The following is a 27,811-nucleotide window of genomic DNA, read 5'->3' on the forward strand; positions in this document are numbered from 1 at the left end:
TTCAAAGTGTCAATTAGTAAGAGACACAAGAAGCCATTTTATTCACCTTTATAGCATTAATAATTTTCTCCTCCTCGACAAGTGAGGATCCAACTGAGTAACATTGTGCGGCCTTGTAGAAAGTAAAAATCAAACCACCGCCAAGGATTAACAAGTTAACGCCCTTGTTCAAAAGGTTATCTATAATGCCAATCTTAGTTGAAAGTTCGAACCGCCAACAATGCCATCAAATGGCTTCTTTGAATTTACTACGACTTGGCAAAGATAGTGAAGTTCCTTTTTCATAAGGAATCCAGCAACTGCTGGTTTCACGTATCGACCCACACCTACTGTGGAAGCGTGTGATCTGTTTGCATTCCCAAAAGCATCATTTACATACAAATCTGCAACTGAGGCTTAGCTTTTTTGCAAAATCGGATTCATTCGACGTCTCTTCTGTATGGAATCTCAACTTCTCCAACAACACAACACCTCTAATAGGTTACAACTACCTTGCTTTATATTTTGATGATCTAACAAAATTACTGTCAAGAACCAGATAAGGAACCAGTTACATATCCTCAAGACCTTAAGATTGAAAGGTTCCAGCTTGGAATATGCTTCAACTCTCCAGAGTCAGAGAAACAATAGAGGGAACAGATAACTATCGTTACTCGAAGAAACAGTACAAGTCAACTGCCACACCTGTAAAGTTACTGCCTGCACACGCTACAATGCAGAAACAATACAACATCAACTTTATGGGGAGTGTCTTTTACCTACCTTGCTTACATCATCCCAAGTGATGTCACAAGTGCATTATTAACATCAAGGAAGGTAAAACAAAGGAGTTGTTCACTTAGAGAATTCATTCAAGCACTCTTACGGTCATTCATCATCAAGCAATCAATTCTCAAGTGCATCAAGAACAAAGAACAACACCACTACAGATCAATTCCCCACATCAAGTCATTGTATGTCCTTAGTTGAGTTGTAACTTTGAAATAGTTCTTAAATTGTAATTCTTATTTAGCTTGTTTAGAAGCATTGTGTAGGAAATCTTTGTAAACCTTAAACCTTTGTGTTTGAGTCTTGGCTAGAGTTAGTCGAGTTGTAAAGTCTTTGTAATAGAGTTATTACAAAGTGGCTTGTAATAGAGTATTACAAGTTAGTGAGGGATTAAGAAGTTAATTCCTAGGTTGCATAGGTTGTATTCTAAAAGTTGCTTAGTAGTGAAGTTGAAATCCTACAATGGTAGGTCGTAGTTTTTAATCCCGTTGAGCTGGAAGTTTTCCACGTAAAATTCCTCTTGTCATCTACTTACTGTTGTATGCGTGTGTTCCAGCGGAACCGATAGAGAACCTGGTTCTCTATGGAGTTTGGTGGACCCTTATATTCTATCAATTGGTATCAAAGCGGGTTCTTTCTATCAGGTTAACACCTAAAAAGGGTCCTCATGGTTGCTCCTCCAAACTTCGAAGAAGGCCAGTCTACTTACAGACCACCTAGGTTCAATAGACAGTATTACGGATGGTGGAAAACTAGGATGTACGACTTCATCATGGCTAAAGATTCTGGCCTATGGGATGTCATATGTGACGGACCCTTTGTCCCTACCAAGAACCTGGGCGACCCAGCTGTAGCCATTCACAAGACAAGGAAGGAATTCAATGATGCTGATCGAAAGGCGGTAGAGAAGAATTTTCATGCAAAGAAAATTCTTGTTTGTGGCATTAGTCCTGACGAATACAACAGGACATCAGCATGTCAGTTAGCCAAGGAAATTTGGGAAGCCCTTCAGACCGCTCATGAAGGAACAACACATGTGAAGCAATCCAAGATCGACATGTTCACAACTGAATACGAGCTTTTCAGGATGAAAAACGATGGTTCCATCCAAGATATGCATACTCGGTTCACCTCTATCATCAATGAGTTTCACTCTCTTGGTGAAATCATTCCAAGAAACAAGCTTGTCAGAAAAATCCTTAGTGTGCTACCCAGTTCTTGGGAAAGAAAAGTGAACGTTATTACAGAGGCGAAGGACTTGCAGGAGCGAACTATTGATGAGCTTGTTGGCAATCTGAAAACATATGAAATGAAGAAGAAGAAGAAGAAGAAGAAGAAGAAGAAGAAGAAGAAGAAGAAGAAGAAGAAGAAGGACAATAAGAAGAGAGACTGAGAGGGAGAAGAACATGGTCCTCAAGACGGATATCAATGTTTCAAGTGGTGAGGATGGTCATATGGCTTACTTGACAAGAAGATTCCAAAAGATGGTTGGCAGGAGTTGAGGCATTCCAAAAAGAGAAAGTTCTAGCAAGCCAAAAACTTATGACCTATGTCATAAATGCGGCAAGCCAGGACACTTCATCAAGGGATTGCCCTCTCCTAAAGCAAGATCAGTACAAAAACAACTTTGACAAAGCAGCCAAGAGGAACCCGGTTCCTGATAAACACTTCAATAGAAAGAATGCCACTGATAATGTTGTAAAACAAGCTCTTGCTGCATGGGAAACACTTCCAGCGAATGTGAAGAATAAAATAATCATGGTGATAGTTCAATGATGGCAATAGAAAGTGAAGCAACTGAGTATGATTCAATCTTTGCCTTGATGGCTCAATCTGACGATGATGATGAAGATGACGACGATGATGAGGTAAATTTTCGGGATGTTCACAAAAATCTGAAATCTTATTCTCCTAAAAAACTCATGTCATTGGCAAATGTCTTAATTGATGCTTATCACAATCTTATAAATGATAAAGATATTTTAGCTGTGGAGTTAGGAGAAGCAGAACATATCAGAGATGACCTTGTAATCGTTGTAGTTGATTTAAAGGAAACAATTGAGAACCTAAAGAAAGAGAAGGATGCCTTAGATAAAAAAATTACAAATATAGAACATGAAAAAGATGATCTAATGGTGATTGTGGTAGACCTAAAAGAAATCATTGAGTGTGTAAAAAGGGGAAAATAAGTCTTATCTGAGAAAGTTACAAACCTTAAGCATGAGAGAGATGACCTATTAGTAGTAATCGTGGATTTGAAGGAAACGGTTGGGGAACTTAAAATGGAGAGTAGGCCTGAAAATTCTAAAAATGGAAAGGAAGTTGCAAGCGAGGCACACATTAAGCTTGAAAGTGAGTTAAATTCAGTGAAGTCTAGCATGTGTGCTGAGCTTGAGAAAAACAAACAATTTCAGGAAGAACTAGGCAAAGTGAAGAGTGATATTGAAAAGTCACTCAATTGGACCTGGTCCTCTGATGCTATCACTGCCATGTACACCAACAATATGGGAAATAGGCAGGGGATTGGGTTTCAAAGGGAAAAGATTCCCTACAACCCTCATAGAAAGTACATTACTGTATCTGACGATTGTCTTTGTACTCACTGCGATAACAATGGGCACTTTAAAGAAAACTGTAAGGCCAGATTTCAGTCACAGTAGAAAAATAAATCTTTTGCTGAAAAAATAACTACTGGTAGAGAACCTGGTCCCTCTTATAAAAAACGCATGATGCTTGCATGGGCCAAAAGATCTCTCATTCATCCATTTCCTCATTATAAGGGACCCAAGCTAGTTTGGGTTCCTAAGTCTAACTCCTGATTTCTTGTGCAAGGAACAGTGAAAGGAAGCAGCCTACAATGGTACATGGATAGCGGCTGCTCAAAGCATATGACTGGAAGTACAAATGATTTTCTTTCACTTAAGGCTCTGCAAGGAGGGAGTGTATCATTTGAAAATGAAAAGAAATGATACATTCTGGGAGTTGGAAGGATTGGGAAGTCTCTCTCGCACTCGATCGAAAATGTGTACTATGTGAAGGATACATTCTAGGAGTTGGAAAGATTTAAAAAAAATTCAGCTACCTTTACTTTTAATTTTTAATTCCAACTTTCTTTTACTTTTCATTTTTTTAAAATTTCCACATTCTTTTACTTTTATTTTTTTAAATTTTCCACTTTCTTTTACTTTTTATTAAACAATTTCCACCTACTTTTACTTTTACTTTTTAATTCTATATTTCTACTTTTCCTTTTTTTTTTATTCCCATCTAAAATTTTAAAAAAGTATATTTAAATTTTTTTTGGCTTTTTAATTTATTTTATTTTAAAATAAAGATAAAAATAAAAATAAAAATAATATGACTTTTTAAATTATTATTAATATTTACCATATATTTACCATATATATATATATATATATATATATATATAAAGTGTAACAAAGCTAAAAATATATATTAAATTTCTGAAAATATTTACATAGTAGAAGGTGATAAAAATTCAAATATAGTCAAAAATTAGGTGCTCACAGTTGCAAAAAGATACAAAAATATCTATGTTGCTAATGTTGAGTCTCTGCAGAATGGTGATCTCAGTTGTTTAAGTGTTGTAGATGATGATGCTAAACTATGGCACATGAGGTTGGGTCATGCAAGCTTCTCATTGCTAAATAAATTGGTTAGGAAGGACCTGGTTCGTGGTTTGCCTAAGTCAAGCTTCAAGGATCACAAAGTGTGTGACGCATGAGTAAACGGCAAGCAAGTCAGATCCTCATTCAAGCCCAAAAAGGAAGTCAGCACCTCAAGGCCACTTGATCTCCTTCACATGGTTCTATGTGGACCTATGAGGGTACCAAGCAAAGGAGGAAAGAAGTACATCTTTGTGATAGGTGATGACTATTCCAAATTCACCTGGACTCTGTTTCTCAGGACCAAGGATGAAGCCTTTGAAGTGTTCGTTGCTTTTATTAAGAAGATCCAAGTGAAGATGGGTAATAAGGTGGCCAGCATCAGGTCTGATTATGGGACAGAGTTTGACAATGCCAAATTTGATGAGTTCTGTACCGAAAATGGTATCACTCACAATTTGTCAGCACCAAAAACACCTCAATAAAATGGTGTTGTGGAGAGGAAGAATAGAACTCTTGAAGACATGGCAAGAACAATATTGATTGACAGTGGGATTGCAAAGAATTCCTGGGCAGAAGCTGTCAACACTGCCTGCTATTTGGTGAACAGGTGCATGATCAGGTCCCTTCTGAACAAAATTCCATATGAACTGATGAATGGAAGGAAGCCCAAGCTGACACATCTAAGGACTTTTAAGTGTAAATATTTTGTTCACAACAATGAAAATGAAGCTCTTGGAAAATTCGATTCCAAAAGTGATGAAGGAATTTTTCTGGGATACTCATCGCAAAGCAAAGCTTACAAAGTGTACAAAAAAAAGACTCAATGTGTTGAGGAAAGTATACATGTGATCTTTGATGAATCTTACCTCTCCTGTGAGAAAGACAGACGTGTTGATCAAGATGGAGAACCCTTATCCGTCCCTGGTGAAGTCACTGACATGGCAAATGGAAACACTGACATGATGAGTTAGGTCAATGATTCAAATGACAATGGCGCAGATGAATCTCCAGCTGATATAGAGGAACCCGGTTCCTCAATCACAACAACTGAAGCTGAAAATAGAGTTGTTGATGCAGTCCAAGGTACTCCACTTGCTGAAGTAAGAAGCGCCCAAGAACCTCAGTCAGACATACCTGGGCTCTCTACCAATGAGATTCAGGTACCAAATTGGAAGCACAAAAGCTCACATCCTCTTGACAACATAATCACCCCTCTAGACTCAGGAGTTCAAACCAGATCAAAAGTAAGAAACTCACTTGCCTTTTCAGCCTTTCTTTCTCAAATAGAGCCCAAAAACATCAAAGAAGCGTTGAAATATGCAGACTGGATCACAGCCATGCAAGAGGAGATGCATCAATTTGAAAGAAACAAGGTATGTCACCTGGTTCCTCGACCTGCAGATCAAACTATCATAGGAACTAGGTGGGTATTCAGGAACAAACTTGATGAGTTCAGAAATACAACAAGAAACAAGGCAAGGCTTGTAGTTCAAGGCTACAATCAGGAAGAAGGGATCGATTATGATGAAAGATTTGCTCCAGTTGCTCGAATAGAAGCCATTAGAATTCTTATTTCCTTTGCATCTCATATGGAGTTCACATTGTTCCAAATGGATGTTAAAAGTGCATTTCTAAATGGCTATCTGAAAGAAGAAGTCTATGTCAAGCAGTCTCCTGGTTTTGAGTGTCACGAGCATCTTGAGCATGTGTTCAAACTGGACAAGGCATTGTACGGGCTAAAGCAGGCTCCCCGGGCTTGGTATGAAAGGTTATCAAAATTCCTTCTAGAAAATGAATTTACTAGAGGCAATATTGACAACACTCTTTTTCTGAAGAAACGAGGGAGGAACCTGCTCATTGTTCAGGTATACGTTGATGATATCATCTTTAGAGCCACAACTGACTCTCTTTGTAAAGAATTTGCAAAACTCATGGGGAGTGAGTTCGAGATGAGTATGATGGTAGAATTAAATTTCTTCCTAGGACTTCAAGTGAAGCAATCTCAGAAGGGAACATTGATAAGTCAGCAGAAGTACATCAAGGAATTACTGAAAAGGTTTGACATGGAAGCATCAAAAGTCATTGACACCCTTATTGCCACAGCTACCCGTCTAGACATGGATGAACCTGGTTCCCCTTTAAATCAGACCATGTATAGAGGGATCATAGGGTCACTCCTGTATCTTACTGCAAGCAAACCAGACATCGTTTTCAGCGTAGGTCTTTGTGCAAGATTTCAATCAAATCCAAAAGAATCTCATCTGAAGGCTGCCAAGAGAATATTGAGATATCTCAAGGGAACGCAAGACCTGGTTCTCTACTATCCCTCAGGTGACAACTTTGAACTTTTTGGGTATGCTGACGTTGATTATGCAGGATATCTGGTGGAGAGGAAAAGCACGTCTGGAATGGCACATTTCCTAGGTTCTTTCCTAATCTCATGGGGTACGTGGAAACAGAACTGAGTGGCACTCTCAACTGCAGAAGCAGAATATGTAGCAGTTGCCTTTTGCTGTGCTCAATTACTATGGATCAAGCAGCAGTTAGAAGACTTTGGAGTGCTCTCAGATTGTGTGCCTCTCTTATGTGATAACACAAGTGCACTCAATATGGCAACAAATCCAGTTCAACATAAGAGGACCAAGCACATTGATGTACGTCATCATTTTCTCAGAGACAAGGTTGAAAAGGGGCTTATATGCATGAAGTTCTGCAGCACTGAAGATCAAATTGCAGATATTTTTACCAAATCCCTGAGCAGAGAACACTTTGAGAAAAATCGCCTAGCACTGGGGTTGATAAAAACTAATGGAGAACCTAGTCCCTCGATGATTGGCTATGAAAGAAATGTTCAAGTAAATTTAGCTAAAAAGTATTTTCTGGCAAAGTCTAACTCACCTCTATACCGTTACAGGTAGACACACATGATGATTACAGAGCAAATAGGCAGTTTATGCAGTACGCGCTAGTAAAAAGGGCAAAGCTTACAGATACAAGATTAGTGAGGGAACCTGGTTCTCCTGACAACAGGCTAGTAGTTTCTCTGTTCTCTCATGCACAATTTTGAACGATTAAAACAAGTGCCACGTCATCAGTATGTCAGTTATTTTTTCTTTGTGTCATTTGAACCCAAGCGTCTCACCCATTGAGAACCAACCCGACTCCCAAAATTGTCGCTCTTTCTTAACCGGTCCCTCATCCATCATAAATTCATCTATCAATGTCACAACTCCTCCCATCAAATTTCAAAACCCCATTCTTCTGCCTCTCTTTAAACTACCAAATCCCTTCTCTTCTTCTCACCATGGCTGAAAATCAAACAACCTCGAGTGTTCTAGGTGACATCCACATTGAGTCCTCACATATTGGAACACCGATATTAGACTCCTCACCCCACACCACTGCTAACCAAAACCCTAGGACATAGTCACCCCCACATTACGTCTCCTCTCCTACCCACTCGAGTTCTGGTTCTCATAGGAATCGCAAAATCTCGACTCCCAAAAGATTTGTAGCCCAGAGCCCTTCTCCTACTTTGCCAGAAAAAGGGGATGAACAGAGTACTGCTGACAAAAAAGAAAATTAGGAAATTTCAAGCCCGCCTATGAAAAAAGGGTCAAAGGTATGTGAGCACCTAATTTTTGCCCTAATATAAAATTACTCCTAAAAAATCAAAAAAATAGCTTTAAATTATTTTTCTATATTTTTACTTAGTTTGCTTTGTACGTATTCAAATTTGATGCATTTTTAAGTTGCATTTTAAATCCTAAAGAAAATACAAAAATATTTTAATTTTTACATTTTTTAGATTTTAAATGCATAATCAATTGCATTTGCAAAACACTAAAATACCAAAAAATACATTAGTAACTCTACATGCATTTTTAGGTTAGTTAATTAATTAGGTCATTAGTCAATTAATGAGTGAAATATATAAATAGTTTAGCCACATAAATTAGTTAATTAAAATTTGAGTCCATAGTGGCTAATTTTGCAAAACATCTAATAAAGAAAGATGAGAAGGAAAGAAAGGGTTGTTGGTGCACATCTTTTAGAATTGGGCCAAGCAAATTCGGTGGCCCAGTTTCTCCACAAGCTTGCCCTAAATTCCCCCTTAATTATCCAATTTTTTCTCATTTTTGGAAAAAAGGGGACAGACAAATGAAAAGAGAAAAGGGACAGAACCCCATCCCCTTAAAAAAAAAAACTAGCATCCTTCTTCATCTCCTTCTTCACTCAACAGCCGCTAGCCTCATCTCCCTCAAGTCCTCGCCACTCTCTCTAATGGCTGTCACAGCCAACTCAGTTTCAAAATTTTGAATCCAAATTTGAAAAAGACACAAAAACAAAACAAAAATCAAAAAAAGAAAACAACGAAAAAGAAGAGTTACATAGGAAATTAAGAAGCTTCTCTTCTCAGATTTCAGTTCATAATCCTGGAATCTCTAAGTTGATTGAGCTATTGGAGCTGTTTTGGAGCAGTGGACTGCTGTCGTTGCTATTGTTGTTTTACTGAGCTTTAGCATTCTCTTATCTCGCTTTCATTTGGTTTTTAAGAATTGGTTTTGTGAAACCAGGTATTCACTTGAGAACCCGTCTTTGTATTGGTAAACAGGAATTAATTCCTCTGTTTTCTCCATGAAATTTCAACTCATTGTTGCCTTTACATGATTGAATCCTTTTCTGAGTAGTTTGTCTATTAGAAGATTTAAACTTGTTTAACTTCATGGCGATTTGTTTCTGTTTTGCTTGGGGCCACGAATGTTGAAAAGAGAAGATTCTGTTGTTTTAATTTATGCTCCTTTAAATTTCATTGATAGCTTATGTTATTCTTCTACATGTTAAAACATGTTCATGAACCTGACTAATGTTAAGTTGGGTTGGCTATTTGTATAATATGAGATTTCCAATTGAATGTCACTTTACTTGGAAATCTGAATTTCGGTTAACTTGCATCTTGCGAACATAATTAGGATGGCCGTTTGTAATTTCATTTGAGTTACACTGTTCGTATCATGAATTGAAAGGGAAGTTAGGGAATAATCGACCTTCTAGGCCCAATGATTTTTTGTAGCCCACTTGTATGTTTACGAACCAGAACTGAAATCAAATTATGATGTCCACAAAGTAGTTATTAATTTACAATTATCATACATTAATCTCACAATGTAGGAAACCATCTTTGAACATCGTAGCTTGCTTTAGGCGCGATTAATAAATCATCGTGGCCATGGGTACGGTTCCCGTGGCATGGTCACGATACGTAAATCCTCCAATTCGGGTGTGAATTTCATGTGACCCGACCACAACTTCGAATAATAATAAAATAAATATGTCATAAATCGCGGGTGCATTTCATGTGGCGCGGTTCACAACGTGTACCAAAATGACAAGTGTACGACATCGTGACTTGTTCAAGAAATAATTCCATAAATAGTAAAAGCAGTTAAAAGTTAAAAAATGCACAATAGGTTTTCAAACATGTAATAAATCAGATAATTAGGCCAAGTATTAATTATTAAGCGCCCGTGCTAAAACCACGAAACTCGGGAGTGCCTCATACCTTCTCCCGGGTTAACAGAATTCCTTACCCTGTCTTCTGTGTTCGCGGACCATAAATAGAGTCAAATTTCCTCGATTTGGGATTTTAAAATAAACCGGTGACTTGGGACACCATAAATTATTCCAAGTGGCGACTCTAAAATAAATAAATAATTCTATTTCGATTAATGTCACTTAATTTGGAAAAACTCCCTTATCCCATATCCTCTTCGGGAAAAAGGAGGTGTGACAGCTCTGGCGACTCTGTAGGGGACTAAGAACCCAGAATCTCTGGTTCAGGGTTCAGAATTCGAGCTTAGAATAACTGTTATACTTGGTTTTTGTCTATTATCTGATTTTTACGTGTTTGAGCCTAATGTGCTAAATACCGCTTTTTACCGCTTTGATATTGTTTGAACTGTATATAAACTGCTACGAAACCCTCATTCTCTCTAAGTCTTCTAAATCTTCTGGGGAGCGTGCGCTTCGCGTGGCTTCTTTTCTGTTAGAGTCATATCCTAATTTTAGAACGAGGTTCGGACAAGTTGCAAAGCCGGTGAAGTTCTGTATTCCCGGTATGCTACCCTCCCCCCCCCCGGCTCTAGTTGTCCGCTCGGGTAAGCCAGGTCTAGAACAATACATCCAAGATTTAAAACTTAGAATAACACAGCCTCATGTCGGATCCCTAGTAGGTACGTTTTCTTGCATCACGTGCATTTGACTTAGGGGACTCAACACAGGGGTTGGGTCTGTCTAGGATAGGTGCACCCGAAAATCAAAAGACCATCCTAATGCATTCTTTACGTGCTACTTGTGCATTAATTTGCTTGGCTTGTGTGTTGACCGGCTTCTAGAGTAAGGAAGGAAAATTAAGAAAAAAAGAAAAAGAAAAACCAAGAGTGAGGTAGGATAGAAAACTGGCCGGTTTTGATAATCCCGATATTCAAAAATCCCGTTACTCTGCCAAAGTTTCAAAAAAACAAAAAGAAAAAAAATTATTTCAAAACAAATCATATCTTTCTGTGCATCAAGATGGACCGAACTACGCGGGTTTGATTCTCATCGGATGTGAGATACGTAGGCAACTCTCATCGGGTCCGGCCCCATTTTTGCAAAAAATAACCAGAAAATTTGAAAATGCGTCATTTTGTCATAAATAAATTTAGGGGATGTCACTTTCTGTCCAAATAGCCAGAAACGTCCCGACGGGACGCAGGAAGTTTGTTTTACCAGAATAGCCACCTATGGCTCTTTTCCTAATTTTAGCCACTTAGCAAGCACAACTTTAAAATCTTCATTTCTGAAGGGCTGAAGGGCCGTTATTTGCAAAGGTGGCCTTGAGTTGTTTGAGTTTTATTTTGCACAAATAATCTTTCTTTTGGGGTCAAAAATAAAAATAAAAATAAAAAATTACTTGTTTTTAGCCAGTCGCCTTAAATAAAATGTGCAGGATGAGCACTGTTGAAAATATACCTTTTCGAGTCGTAGACGAGATTCCACTAGGACTCCATATGTGGTGCAACGACCTGGGGGAGGTCAGCAAGCGTTCTGTGATAAAGGCTTTAGGTGGGCTCACTGGTCTTCTGGAAATTAAACCAAGGGTTGATATAATCGAAGCTTTGATACCGTTTTGGGACCCGACACACAATGTTTTCCACTTCTCTGATTTCAAGTTGACCCCTATACTAGAGGAGATAGCAGGTTATGCTGGTTTCGAAGGGAAGTTAAGGTATCAATATCCAGTAGCACCAAGAACTGTAACCCCTCATAAGTTTTTGGACCTCCTCAGTATTAGCCGGCAGGTTAAAGATGAAAATTTAGCCGGAGGATTCTGCACATTCCGTTTCTTATACAGCCGGTATGGAGACCCCCACGGATTTGAGGCTCCAGACACTGGTTTGAATCATCAGGGAAACAAAGACTAATGGGAAGCACGCAGGGGTTTGGCCTTTGTGGTGGCATTTTTAGGCACTCTGATATGCCCAAGGAGTGACAGACATATAGAATTGGGGCTCGCAGGAGTGGCCGACGTTATGGTCAAAAAGGCCAATAGCACTATCATACCGATGATTCTCGCAGAAATTTACCGAGCTTTAACCGTTTGTCGAGCCGGGACAAAGTTTTTTGAGGGTTGCAACTTGCTTTTACAAATGTGGTTGGTAGAACATCTTTGTCATCGCCCATGTTACATGAACTACGGTCTGACCGGACTCAATTGCATCGAAGAATATGAAAACTGAGTAAACGGTCATGAGTTGCCGGAAGGTACTGAGGCATGGTTCACGTATTTGGGTTCTTTAAACTCAAATCGAATTGAGTGGACTTTTGGTTGGCTCCCGGTCGATGAAGTTATTTACATGTCCGCCGGAGTGTACTTTCTTTTATTAATGGGTCTTCGGAGTATTCAGCCATATGCCCCGCATCGGGTCCTTATGCCAATTTGGCAGATACCAAACAGTCCCCTATGACGAAGATTTGAGTCCACAGGTTATTGAACTATGCCCAAAAGCCACATTTTCCAAAGAAAGGGTTCGTCAGATTTGGCACCAATGTAGGTTCTTGGAACCACAGACTCAAGTACGAGATTTGTCCATGGGTGAAGTAGGATCCAACTATGCCATATGGTATGGTAAAAGAAGTCGGGTCGATCAAGAGCCAGAACAGCCCGCCAAAAGGCCCCATGTCCAACAATTCACCGATGGAGCACGAGAGCAATGGGTTTGGTTAGCTAAAGAAAAGAAATACCAGACTACTATAAACAAACTAGAAGAACAAATTGAAAAAATCAAATTTGATAGTAGTTTGCAGGAAGCTGAAGATGAAGGGGAAAAGAAGAGGTTCGCTAGGGAAAATGAAGCCCTTCGAGCCCAAATCCAGAGAATGAAAATAGCCGCCGAGACACCGGTAAGAAGTGAGAGAGATGAGAAAATTATAACCAACCTAAGGCGGAAAGTGCATGATTATGGTTTTGACTTGACAAAGGCCGAAAAGGACTTGTTAAATGCTCAAGCAAAGTTGGCCAAAAGTGCAGAAGAACATGCTAGATTAGCCCACCAGTTGAAGCAGAAATATGACAAAGAAGTAGCAATTTTACAGAAAAATGCTGGTTACCCTGGAAAATGAAATGGTCAAGCAAATAAAGGATTTCAAGACAGAAAGAGAGCATTGCTATGCATTGATTTACCAACTACAAGAAAGCCTGCAACAGTTACAAGACCAAAACAACACAGATACACAAGTGTTAGAAGCTCGGGCCCAGTAGATTGGACGTTTGCTTCAAGAAAAGGGTGTCATCAGAATGAGGATTAAAGAGATAGCTGATTATGTTGTAATGAAATGCCATGAATGTGAAGACATGACCAAGTCTATGTTTTTTGCTTCTGTAATGACATTCGTTCGACAGGTGATGGTTGACCTAGACCACCTTCAAGAAGATATTGCCCGTAGGCCCGTGCGGAGACCGGTTGATGTCCCGCAAGCCCCCGGAGTACCAGTGGAGGCTCTTATGTATTTTTTATTTATTTATTTTTAGTTAGTTTTTGAGTCTGTATTTTACTTTCCTCAAGTTTTGTTCATCCTTGTCAAGGTTGCTTATTGCTTTATTTCGAGTCTGTAGATTTTTCTTTTGTAGTCATCACTACTTTTAAGTCCTTGTAATAGAAAATCCAAAAGATGTCTTTTATTAATAAAATATTGAAAAAAAAAATCATTTCTCATTTATTTTCTTGAACTACGTAATGATCTGATTCATGCGGCATCATGATACGTAAGCAATCCCCATAGGATTCGATCATAGTCTTAAAAGAAAATAGAGAAAAGAAAACAAAAAAAAAAGAGAGAGAGAGGAAAATAAAAAAAGGAGGGAAGGAAGAAAAGAGGGGCCAAACAAAAGAAAAAAAGAGAATGAGAATTAAAAGAGCAAAACACAGCAAAAGGAGAGGAAAAAATCAGGATTCAAAATTTGGGAAAAGAGCCGGGATGAAGCACATAAGCCGTCGCAAAGCATTTAGAAACGTTTAACTGCTCAGGTGCATTGCATCCCCAATATGCGATTCCCTATCTGTTAAATACTTCAAAACTGACCAAGTTATTGTGTGTGCATAATTAGACAGGTTCTATTTAGGTGGTTAGTTTGTTGGCATCCTAGCAAGTCACCCTTATAATACCAGATCAAAGCGCAAGGCAGTCATGACTAGAAAAGAGTCGGACACGGGTGTTGTTGACCCGCCGAGGGAGATTGTAGAATCAGAGTCTGAATTGAAAGAGGAGGTCCACAGGTTGAAGCATCAAATGGCTGAAATGTATCAAGCCTGGATCAGGGGGCATCCTCCACCTTCATTTCCCGCTAACTACATAGAAAATCCCGTTTTCATCCCACCACTGGCACAAGCCCAGAATCCCACTACCGTTGATCTTTCCCCTCAGCATGCACCAGGTTTTACCCCTTTCCACCACTACCCGGGCACCTCGTCCTAAACTTTCCATGCTCCACCAGCCAAAACAACCGCATACCCAACTCCGACATCTGCTCCTGTTTTCGTAGCCCCTCCGTGAGCTACCCTCCACCGATCACCGCGTTCCAAATTCCAGATACCCAGTATTATGCTCCGGAACCAACTTTCAAAGTCACGGATCCTTATTCCTACACCCCTCACTTTGAACCTCCTGTTGAAACTGAGAAACCATCCCGGAACGTGGAACAGGATGAGATATTCAGGAAAGTGAAGAGTCTAGAACAATATTTGAAGAACATGCAAGAGATAGGAAGCCAAGTAAGTGTGGCTTACAAGGATTTATGCTTATTCCCTGATGTCCAACTGCCCGCTGGGTTCAAGATGCCCAAATTTGACCTGTACGATAGACATGGAGATCCCGTGGCCCATTTGAGAGGCTTTTGCAGCAAGATGAGAGGCGCCGGTGGGAAAGACGAATTATTAATGGCGTATTTCAGTCAGAGTCTGAGTGGGGCGGCTTTGGAATGGTACACCCGCCAAGACACTAGCAAGTGGTACACATGGGATGACTTGGCTCAGGCCTTTGCTCGGCACTTTCAGTACAATATAGACATTATCCCGGATCGCCTATCTTTGACCAAGGTAGAGAAGAAGCCCAGTGAGAGCTTTAGGGAGTATAGTTTTAGATGGAGAGAACAAGTTGCACGGGTCAATCCTCTAATGGAAGAAGATGAGATGGTCGAGTACTTTCTTCAAGCCTTAGAACCTACTTATTTTGGCCATTTGATCTCAGCCATAGGTAAGTCCTTCAACGATGTGGTAAAGATGGGAGGAATGGTGGAAGAAGGACTCAAGTCAAGCAAGATCATGAGCTACTCCGCCATAAAAGCAACCACACAAGCAATTCAAAGTGGCACCGGAAGCCTGTTAGGCAAAAAGAAGGAAGATGATGTCGCTATGTTTGTCTCTGGATCAGGGCGTGGCCCAAGGGGTTCGCCTCACCAGTACACCCAACCTCGACCCCAACCTCAAGCCTACACCCAAGCTCCATATAATCCATCCCAACATTATTTCCCACCACAAGACCCTCAATATTCAGTCAGACCACCCCATTACCATGTTCACCATGCACAGTCATATGCACAACCCCCTCCTTACCCGCAATGGCGTGCTCCAACTCCACAAAATCCTTATCCACCCCCACAACCATACTAAAACCCTACTGGTCCAAGCTTTCGATCGAGGTCGGATTATAGAAAAGAGAGGCAGCAGCGGAAAGAAACCTTCACCCCTCTTGGAGAGTCGTATACCAGTTTGTTTCAAAGGTTGAGGCAGTTGGACGTTTTGAGGCCGATTGAGCCAAAGACACCAAATCCACCTCCAAGGAACCTTGATTATTCCCTCAGATGGGCATATTGTTCTGATGCCCCAGGGCACGACACAAAGAAGTGTTGGCATTTGAAGAGGGCGATCCAAGAGCTTATTGATACAAATCAAATTGTGGTCCAGAGCCCGGAGGCGCCAAACATCAACCAAAATCCTTTGACGGCTCATGCATAGACACATATGATTGAGATAGTTCATAAGGATGGGGAGCCCAAGAATTCTTCCAAGTCTGGCATGATGATCCGGGCTAGCGAAAGTAATCCATTTAAAGCTCCAGATTTTGCAAAAGCAATGCCTTTGACAGTTGAAGGGGTGTCGGAAAAGCTAAGCACACTCGACGTGAAGCCATCTGTATTGGTTGTGAAAGGGCCTAGTTGGACCCATCAAAGATCAAAGCCATCCAAGAATTACCACCGCCAAAGAACAAAACCGAGGTAATGAGCCTTCTCAGAAGGTTAAACTACATCAGCAGGTTTATTTCTCAACTCACGACAACTTGTGAGCCTATCTTTAAGTTGATGAAGAAGAATGTTGTGGTTAAGTGGACTGATGAGTGTCAGGAAGCATTTGATAAGATCAAGAGTTACCTGTCAAACCCACCCGTGCTGGCCCCGCCAGAACCTGAGAGACCTTTAATCCTTTATTTGACGGTCGTGGATAATTCTTTTGGTTGTGTGTTGGGTAAACACGACATCACGGGCAAGAAAGAGCGAGCCATTTATTATCTCAACAAGAAGTTCACTCCTTATGAGGTTAAGTATACTCTTCTTGAAAGGACATGTTGCGCCTTGACTTGGGTGGCACAAAAGTTGAAGCATTATCTATCATCCTACACTACTTGCCTCATTTCTCGCATGGATCCTCTAAAGTATATCTGTCATAAGCCTATGCCCACAGGAAGATTGGCAAAGTGGCAGATTTTACTCACAGAGTTTGACATTATCTATGTGACTCGAACAGCGATGAAAGCCCAAGCCTTGGCCGATCACTTGGCCGAGAATCCGGTGGATGAAGAATATGAGCCACTGAAGACTTATTTTCCTGATGAAGAAGTGATGTATGTTGACAAGGCTGATCATGATGAAAAGCCAGGTTGGAAACTCTTCTTTGATGGAGCTGTTAATATGAAGGGTGTCGGAATGGGGGCTGTACTCATTTCTGAAACAAGGCATCACTACCCCGTAACAGCTCAGCTTCGATTTTATTGCACTAACAACATGGCTGAATACGAGGCATGCATTCTGGGTTTGAGGCTAGCTATAGACATGGGAGTTCAAGAAATATTGGTTTTGGGAGATTCAGATTTGTTGGTTCACCAGATTCAGGGAGAATGGGAGACTCGGGATTTGAAGCTCATACCGTATCGACAATGTTTGCATGATCTTTGTCAACAATTCAGGTCGGTAGAATTCAGGCATATTCCCAGGATTCATAATGAGATTGCCGACGCCTTGGCTACTCTGGCGTCAATGTTACACCATCCGAATAAGACTTATGTCGACCCTCTGCATATCCAAATTCGTGATCAGCATGCCTATTGCAATGTGATTGAGGAGGAACCTTATGGTGAGCCTTGGTTCCATGATGTCAAGGAATACATCAAATCGGGGGTATATCCGGTACATGCCACAGGTGATCAAAAGAGAACCATTCGACGTCTGGCTAGTGGATTTTTCTTAAGTGGGGGAATATTGTACAAGAGAACTCCAGATCTAGGATTACTAAGGTGCCTAGATGCTAAACAAGCTTCGACTATCATGGCCGAAGTGCATTCCGAAGTTTGCGGGCTGCATATAAGTGGGTATGTCTTGGCAAAGAAAATTCTTCGAGCAGGTTATTGTTGGCTCACCATGGAACGAGATTGCATCAGCTTCGTTTGCAAATGTCATCAATGCCAGGTGCATGGTGATTGATTCATTCCCCGCCATCTGAGTTGCACACAATGTCTGCACCTTGACCCTTCGTTGTTTGGGGGCATGGATGTCATTGGACCAATTGAGCCGGCAGCATCAAACCGGCATAGGTTTATTCTGGTGGCCATTGATTACTTTACCAAGTGGGTCGAAGCTGTAACTTTCAAGTCCGTGACCAAGAAGGCGGTGGTAGATTTTGTTCATTCAAACATCATTTGCCGGTTCGGAATTCCCAAGGTAATCATCACAGATAATGCTGCTAACCTCAACAGTCATTTGATGAAAGAGGTATGCCAACAGTTCAAGATTATACATCGAAACTCCACTCTGTATCGTCCTAAGGCAAACGGAGCTGTTGAGGCTGCTAACAAGAACATAAAGAAGATACTTCGTAAGATGGTGCAAGGTTCCAGGCAATGGCATGAAAAGTTACCTTTTGCTTTACTGGGTTATCGCACTACTGTTCGCACTTCAATAGGTGCAACTCCCTATTTGCTGGTATATGGAACCGAGGCAGTTATACCTACGGAAGTTGAGATTCCATCCTTGCGGATCGTTGCCGAAGCCGAAATTGATGATGATGAGTGGGTCAAGACCCGGCTAGAGCAATTGAGTTTGATTGATGAAAAACGATTGGCAGCAGTATGTCACGGTCAATTGTATCAGAAAAGAATGGCAAGAGCATACAACAAGAAGGTGCATCCCCGAAAATTTGGGGTGGGTCAGCTGGTGTTGAAACGCATCCTTCCACATCAGGCCGAAGCTAAAGACAAGTTCGCCCCAAACTGGCAGGGGCCGTTCATTGTGACAAAGGTGTTGCCCAATGATGCTTTGTATTTAACAGACATAGAAGGTAAATATATGGATATGGCGATCAATTCTGATGCAGTCAAGAGATATTATGTATGATTTCTTTGCTTATCTTCAATCGCATTTTGTACTAGGCATGTTCAAAGTTGGAATGATGAAGGCATTTTATTCTGCTATCCCAAACACTTTTATCATTTGTTACCCTTTTTTTGAGCCTTATTTATTTTCTTTCATACCCCTCTTTTGGAATCAGAAGTAGAGTTAGAAATATAAAAGAAAAGAAAAGAAAAAAAAGAAAAAAAAAGAAGGAAAAGATTAAAAGCAAAAAAAAAAAAGAGAAAAGAAAGGAGAAAAATAAAAATAAAAGCAAAAACAAAATAACTTTTACTAGTTGGAACTACGTTAGACTTGATTTCTTTTAAGGATACGCAGGCAGCCTTACTCTGAGGTTCAGTCCCATCAAATAAAAAATTCAAAATTCCCCAGATTCAAAAAAGAACTGGGGCGGAAGTTTTAGTTTTGCAATAGGTCTGATTCCAAAAGTTGTAATTTTGAACCCTTTCATCTTAAGTCATGTTGAGCCTTATACCACCTTTTCTTTCTAACCCTTTCCAAAAGCCTATACTACGGTCCAAAGAAAGACCTTCCGATCAATCTTTGAGGATGGCAAGTCAAGTGAGATAGAGGTATGATTTCCATCATGGGTAACACTTTGTTCATTGGGTACAAGGAAAATAAATAAAATGAGAGAGTCTTATTGGTGAAAACCCTCACGGGCACCGTAAGGCGATGGTGAGCTGAGGAAAAATTTAAAATAAGAGAGTCTTGTTGGTAAAAACCCTCACGGGCACCGTAAGACGGTGGTGAGTTGAGAGATGAATAAATGAGAGAGGCTTGTTGGTGAAAACCCTTCGGGGCACTACAAGTCGAAAGAGGTTGGTGATTTTACAGAAAAGTTGGATTGTTGAAAGCCCGATTTTTTCAAGTATGAAGACATGACATGAACAGAAATGTGATTACTTGGATGGATTAGGCTGATCAATCCGAAATGCATGTCATGATCATTAGAGCCAGTTGATTCATTCAGATAAGTCTCTTTTCCATTTTTCTTCAAATAGTCATCTCAGTTTTTTCCTTTTTATTCCTAATTCTCGAAGTCACTTCGCTTCGTATCTTTTGGGTCTATTTTTCTAAGTCTCTATCAAATCAGTCTTTGTTAAGCAAGCAAGAAAGGACTTCAAAGCTCATTACCAGCTTTTTATTTATACCAAGTGAAATTCGGCCAGGCACATCATAAGTGACATGATTTAGAATGAGGAATGCGGTGGTAAATGAAGTTCAGTGGTCAAGTGGTTCGTGAATTTGTAGGAAATGCAAAGGTTCAACAGTTGTCAGAATGAAAGTGCCATACGACGAGTTGAGTGTAAGAGATTCAAGTCATTCAAAGGTTTTGTGGTCGAGGTCCGATCAAAAGGTCAAACAATTCTTTGTAGCCCGAAGCAGCTAATCAAAACGAAGCGGGGTAGTGACAGAAGCAGACACTTTCAGCAAGGATGCCACAAACTAACCACCATATTTTCAAACTGACAAAATTTTCTTTGTTTTAAGCAGGGGAAAGAAATCTTGTTTGCTTTGCTAGGAATCCCCCATGAGGAAAGCATGTTCTAGATAAGTTCAGTTTTAACTGTTCAGGACCCTCCTGGATAATGGGATTTAATTTCAAGTTTTCAGGATCCTCCTGGATAATGGGATCTAGTTTTAAATTTTCAGGACCCTCCTGGATAATGGGATTCAACTAACACTCAAGAATGTTCCTGGCATAAACTGGGGCAGAAAAGTTTCTCTGTTTTGTCTGTGTTTTCATGATTGCAGGCGCCCACCTGGAAAACGAGGAAATTTATTTCAAGTTTTGAGTCAGCATCAGGCGCCCACCTGGAGAACGAGAGAATTTATTTTAAGTTCAAGTCAGTCACAGGCGCCCACCTGGAGAACGAGGGAATTCATTTTAGCTTTAAGTCAAAATCAGGCGCCCACCTGGAGAACGGGGGAATTTATTTCAAGTTTTAAGTCATCAGGCGCCCACCTGGAGAATGAGGGAATTTATTTCAAGTTTTAAGTCATCAGGCGCCCACCTGGAAAACGAGGGAATTTATTTCAAGTTTTGAGTCAGCATCAGGCACCCACCTGGAGAACGGGGGAATTTATTTCAAGTTTTAAGTCATCAGGCGCCCACCTAAAGAACGAGGGAATTCATTTCAGTTTTAAGTCATCAGGCGCCCACCTGGAGAACGAGGGAATTTATTTCAAGTTTTAAGTCATCAAGCGCCCACCTGGAGAACGAGCGAATTCATTTTAGCTTTAAGCCATCAGGCACCCACCTGGAGAACGAGGGAATTCATTTTAGCTTTAAGTCAAAATCAGGCGCCCACCTGGAGAATGAGGGAATTCATTTCAGTTTTAAGTCATCAGGCACCCACCTAGAGAACGAGGGAATTCATTTTAGCTTTAAGTCATCAGGCGCCCACCTAGAGAACGAGGGAATTCATTTTAGCTTTAAGTCAAAATCAGGCGCCCACCTGGAGAACGAGAGAATTTATTTCAAGTTTTAAGTCATCAGGCGCCCACCTGGAGAACGAGAGAATTCATTTCAGTTTTAAGTCAAAATCAGGCGCCTACTGGGAGAATGAGGGAATTTATTTCAAATTTTAAGTCATCAGGCGCCCACCTGGAGAACGCGGGAATTCATTTCAGTTTTAAGTCATCAGGCGCCCACTTGGAGAACGAGGGAATTCGTTTCAAATTTCAAGTCATTTCAGAATTCAATTCAAGTTAGAAGTAGCAGAAGCTCGCCTCAAGAATGCGAGCTGACAGTCCGAGATGACCAAAGGAAGAAGTCTCAATCCAGAATAAAAGAAAAAAAAGAGAAGTGAATCCAAAATGCAGAAGCCGATGAAGGATGTGAACTGCTCAAGACATGGTTGAAGTCACAAGCTTTGCATGTCCCGTCTTGATCCGAAAAGGTGAAGAAGAAAGAACTAGCACCTGCAACTAGCAAACATCAAGGTTCAAATCAAAAGTCTGCATGAAGAACCATTCAAGACTCAAGATCAAGCTTTCAGAAGACTCATAGATAAGAATCTTGTAACTCGTAGCTGATAGGCTTAGTTAGTTTCTTTTTCATTTTGACTTTGGTGTAGTAGGGAGCTCAGCAAGAAAGAGCAGCAGCAGCAGCAGTGAGATCACAGCTTCTCGGTAGTCCCAGCTATCTAAACTTCCAGAACTACACTGACCTGATTCCTTTATAGCCAAGGATATGTAGGCAACCTCCGAAGCAAGGTTCGGTCAAACTTTTCAAAAATGCTTCCCATTGAGTATCCAAATGGGCAAAAATTGCTCGTAATTGCTCACTTTATCTTTGCCCAAAAACTCTTCATGTTTCCGAGCAAAGAGGGGCAGCTGTGAGCACCTAAATTTTGCCCTAATATAAAATTATTCCTAAAAAATCCAAAAAATAGCTTTAAATTATTTTTTTATATTTTTACTTAGTTTGCTTTATACGTATTCATATTTGATGCATTTTTAAGTTGAATTTTAAATCCTAAAGAAAATACAAAAATATTTTAATTTTTATATTTTTTAGATTTTAAATGCATAATCAATTGCATTTGCAAAACACTAAAATACCAAAAAAATACATTAGTAACTCTACATGCATTTTTAGGCTAGTTAATTAATTAGGTCATTAGTCAATTAATGAGTAAAATATATAAATAGTTTAGCCACACAAATTAGTTAATTAAAATTTGAGCCCATAGTGGCTAATTTTGCAAAACGTCTAATAAAGAAAGATGAGAAGGAAAGAAAGGGTTGTTGGTGCACATCTTTTAGAATTGGGCCAAGCAAATTCAGTGGCCCAGTTTCTCCACAAGCTTGCCCTAAATTCCCCCTTAATTATCCAATTCTTTTCTCATTTTTGGAAAAAGGGGACAGACAACTGAAAAGAGAACAGGGACAGAACCCCATCCCCTTAAAAAAAAAACCTAGCATCCTTCTTCCTCTCCTTCTTCACTCAACAACCGCTAGCCTCATCTCCCTCAAGTCCTCGCCACTCTCTCTAATGGCTGTCACAGCCAACTCAGTTTCAAAATTTTGAATCCAAATTTGAAAAAGACACAAAAACAAAAAAAAAAATCGAAAAAAGAAAACAACGAAAAAGAAGAGTTACATAGGAAATTAAGAAGCTTCTCTTCTCAGATTTCAATTCATAATCCTGGAATCTCTAAGTTGATTGAGCTATTAGAGCTATTTTGGAGCCGTGGACTGCTGTCGTTGCTATTGCTGTTTTACTGAGCTTTAGCGTTCTCTTATCTCGCTTTCATTTGGTTTTTAAGAATTGGTTTTGTGCAACCAGGTATTCACTTGAGAACCCGTCTTTGTATTGGTAAACAGGAATTAATTCCTCTGTTTTCTCCATGAATTTTCAACTCATTATTGCCTTTACATGATTGAATCCTTTTCTGAGTAGTTTGTCTATTAGAAGATTTAAACTTGTTTAACTTCATAGCGATTTGTTTCTATTTTGCTTGGGGCCACGAATGTTGAAAAGAGAAGATTCTGTTGTTTTAATTTATGCTCCTTTAAATTTCGTTGATAGCTTATGTTATTCTTCTACATGTTAAAACATGTTCATGAACCTGACTAATGTTAAGTTGGGTTGGCTATTTGTATAATATGAGATTTCCAATTGAATGTCACTTTAGCTTGGAAATCTGAATTTCGGTTAACTTGCATCTTGCGAACATAATTAGGATGGCCGTTTGTAATTTCGTTTGAGTTACACTGTTTGTATCATGAATTGAAAGGGAAGTTAGGGAATAATCGACCTTCTAGGCCCAATGATTTTTTGTAGCCCACTTATTTGTTTACAAACCAGAACTGAAATCAAATTATGATGTCCACAAAGTAGTTATTAATTTACAATTATCATACATTAATCTCACAATGTAGGAAACCATCTTTGAACATCGTAGCTTGCTCTAGGCGCGATTAATAAATCATCGTGGCCATGGGTACGGTTCCCGTGGCATGGTCACGATACGTAAATCCTCCAATTCGGGTGTGCATTTCATGTGACCCGGCCACAACTTCGAATAATAATAAAATAAACATGTCGTAAATCGCGGGTGCATTTTATGTGGCGTGGTTCACAACGTGTACCAAAATGACAAGTGTACAACATCGTGACTTGTTCAAGAAATAATTCCATAAATACTAAAAGCAGTTAAAAGTTAAAAAATGTACAATAGGTTTTCAAACATGTAATAAATCAGATAATTAGGCTAAGTATTAATTATTAAGCGACCGTGCTAAAATCACGGAACTCGGGAGTGCCTCATACCTTCTCCCGGATTAACAGAATTTCTTACCCGGTCTTCTGTGTTCGCGGACCATAAATAGAGTCAAATTTCCTCGATTTGGGATTTTAAAATAAACCGGTGACTTGGGACACCATAAATTATTCCAAGTGGCGACTCTAAAATAAATAAATAATTCCATTTCGATTAATGTCACTTAATTTGGAAAAACTCCCTTATCCCATATCCTCTTCGGGAAAAAGGAGGTGTGACACGGTAGATCCAACTGATAGTTCCGAGAAGTTTGACTCAACAAAGACTGCTCCTAATCTTATGTCCACAGGTAACACTCCTTCCTCTACCGAGTTTTCCATGGATGTACAAGAAAAGGAGGCAATAGAGAATATGTTGTCCATAGCTCATGAAGGGATTGTTATAGAAGGATGTGATGATGGTTTTGGGACTCAGGGGGAAGAGTCTAAGACGATGAAAGATGGTAGAGAGCTTGTGCCTGTTGAACAATCAAGATAGGATAATACTACTGGGATACCAAACGAGGGACCTGATTCCTCCTAGGAGGATCTAACTCAGGGGTCCTCTTAAGAGCCCCAGGTCAGTGTTGACCCTGCTCCCTCTCCTTATTTTGATGTTGAGCCTTTGTGTGTGGTTATGACTGGGGAAAGATCTGTGTCCAGAGAAGAAAAGAGTGATAGTGAAGAAGATTCTGATGATATGCCAATTGCTAGCTTGACTAGGCGTAGACCAATGGTTGCTCAGGAGTCTACTTCTAAGCGACCTACTACAAGGTTGCAAAGGAAGGAGGCTCTTGAGTCTGCGCTTAAGAACAACCAAGCTAAGTCAAGGAGAAGAAAATTAGTGAAAGATGGGAAAGTTGTGAGCGAGAAGATAGTGCTAGTTGTGAATGTGGATGATGAAGTAGAAGAGGAACCTGGTTCCTTGACTAGAAAGAGCTTACAGAAGCATGGTCTCCCCAAGCCTAAAAGGGGATCTTCTGTGTTTGCTAAAAGTTTGAACAAGTCTGATGATGTTGTTGCTAGTGAAAATGTGGTGAAAGAATCTGGCGATAAATTGGTAGAAGAGTCTGCTGCTAGGATGATGGAAGAATTGGGTAAAAAGTCTATGAAGTCTGATGAAAAAGGAAAGAATATTTGCAAGTCTGCTAAGAGAAAAGCTGATAAGGATCAGGAACCTGGTTCCTCAAAGAAAGCCAGAGTGGGTAATCTAAGGAGTGCTGGGAAAGATAGGTTAAGAAGTCAAAAGGTGCTATGGAGCCGCACATTTGCCCCTGATATCTTGGAGGAGGCTAGTATGAGACAGCTGGTTGAGATATGTGAGTTCCAACAGTGGACACATTTGTTCACAAATGATGCTCCAGTGTATGAAGAGGAAGCTCAAAGTTTCTATGCTGACCTTTTTAAAGTTGAAGATGATCACATCTGTGTGTTGGTGAATGGAGTTGATATAGTAATGGACTCTACCGTGTTGGGGTCCATTCTTGGTGTACATGCTGAAGGTTTGTCTAGTGTTCATGGATCATGTTCTTAAAACTTCAGAAATACCATATTAAAGGACATAGCCATTTAGCGGGGAGAACGGGTTTAGAAGAAGGCCCTCCTTCCTGTATACCAACTGCTGTTTGAGATGGTGAACAAGGTACTGCTACCTCAAGCTGAGAGAAAGTCTATCGCCTCTCGTGCAGACCTGTTCCTTATTGAAGCACTTGACAACTTCACTACCATCAATCTGCCTGGGATTATGATAGAGCACATGAACAAAGTGACAAACTTTAAAGATGGTAATCATGGGCTGCCGGATGGGTTCCTTCTCACCAAGGTCTTTAAGCACTTCAAAGTTCCTCTGGGACAAGCTAAAGTGGTCACAAAGAAGCAAACTTTCTCCAAAGCTACTCTTGAAGAATGTGAGTGTATCGAGAAAATTGGAGGGGTTGGAAGCACTTCTACCATATCTCAGTTGATCAATGCTCAGAATAGTGCTACCTCGGAGATAAGGAAATTGAAAGCAAGGAATGCTATCCTTGAAACTCAGCTAAGTCAGCTGCAGTAGGCACCTAGTTCTAGTAGTTCTCAAGGAGAAGAGGTTACTTGTCTAACAAAAGAGAATGTTGGGCTCAAGAAACAAGTGGAGGACCTGAAAGAGAGACTGCTCAATGAGCAAATGTCAGCAAATGCTCGAATGGATTTAGTCCTCCAAGCCCTTTCTAAGCCATTTCCTTCCAGTGCTCCCTAAACAGCGTCCCTTCAGTGTCCAGTCTTTAGTGATCAGTCTATTCCTTAGTGTCAGTTTTTTTATGATGATGTTTGTGGTGTATTTTTTTTTGTTCAAAACTGTGGATGGTGGTAGTAACATTGACTCTGCTCCTGTTGAAAAATCCAAATTAATGCTAATGCAAGCTTTTTCCTTTTTGCTAACTATGCCTTGTCTTTATGCTCTGTTTTTAGTCATGTTGTGTGCACACAAGTGGCATGAGTTAACTCAAGCTAGACTTCTTTTTGCTATATACTTGTTTATCTTCTTTTTATAATGCCAAAAAGGGGGAAGATCAATGTGCATAATTGATTAATAAGCACTGATTAAGGGGGAATACAGACTCAGGGGGAAACTTAAGGATTTTCTGGTTCACTGTCTGGTTCTATACGTTTTTTTTCTTGGATGTTCAATTATAAATTTGTCGTCATCAAAAAGGGGAAAATTGGTAGGTTACAACTACCTTGCTTTATGTTTTGATGATCTAATAAAATTACTGTCAAGAACCAGATAAGGAACCAGTTACATATCCTCAAGACCTTAAGATCGAAAGGTTTCAGCTTGGAATATGCTTCAACTCTCCAGAGTCAGAGGAGCAATAGAGGGAACAGATAACTATCGTTACCCGAGGAAATAGTACAAGTCAACTGCCACACCTATAAAGTTGCTGCATGCACATGCTACAGTGCAGAAACAGTACAACAGTCAACTTTATGGAGAGTGTCTTTTACCTACCTTACTTACATCATCCCAAGTGATGTCACAAGTGCATTATTAACATCAAGGAAGGTAAAACAAAGGAGTTGTTCACTTAGAGAATTCATTCAAGCACTCTTACAGTCATTCATCATCAAGCAATCAATTCTCAAATGCATCAAGAATAAAGAACAACACCATTACAGACTAGTTCCCCACATCAAGTCATTGTATGTCCTTAGTTGAGTTGTAACTTTGTAATAGTTCTTAAATTGTAATTCCTATTTAGCTTATTTAGAAGCATTGTGTAGGAAATCTTTATAAACCTTAAACCTTTGTATTTGAGTCTTGGCTAGAGTTAGTCGAGTTGTAAAGTCTTTGTAATAGAGTTATTACAAAGTGGCTTATAATAGAGTATTACAAGTTAGTGAGGGATTAAGAGGTTAATTCCTAGGTTGCATAGATTGTAATCTAAAAGTTGTTCAGTAGTGAAGTTGAAATCCTACAAGGGAAGGTCGTGGTTTTTAATCCCGTTGAGCTGAGAATTTTTCACGTAAAATTTCTCTTGTCATCTACTTACTGTTGTATGCGTGTGTTCCAGTGGAACCGATAGAGAACCTAATTCTCTATAGAGTTTGGTAGACCCTTATATTCTATCAACCTCCTTGTGGTATTTCACCAACCATAATCTCAACTTGATGACAAATGCAATCATTTGCCATTTTCACTTCAACTCTCAATAGCTCAGACAGTATTGGCTCAATTGGCTTCAAGCTGTACCTTGGACTGATAGCTATTGGACGACGGCGATTAGAGGCAAGAATAACATGAGAGTCGCATTTCATCAAATACTTAATGGTAGGAACAACGGCTCGGATTCTGATATCATCAAATTTTTCATCCAATGGAACGTCGAGATCAACTCTAACGAATACTCTCTTCCCCTTCAGATCTTCTTCTTTTAGAGATCCCAC

The 27,811-nt window shown here is 39.9% G+C and overlaps 1 pseudogene; it reads right to left on the reverse strand.

The window, feature by feature from the left end:
- Positions 1–27,811, reverse strand: LOC138904457 (phosphoglycerate kinase, cytosolic-like; annotated as a pseudogene).

Source organism: Nicotiana tomentosiformis, chromosome 2, assembly GCF_000390325.3.
Source record: "Nicotiana tomentosiformis chromosome 2, ASM39032v3, whole genome shotgun sequence".
NCBI lineage: Eukaryota > Viridiplantae > Streptophyta > Magnoliopsida > Solanales > Solanaceae > Nicotiana > Nicotiana tomentosiformis.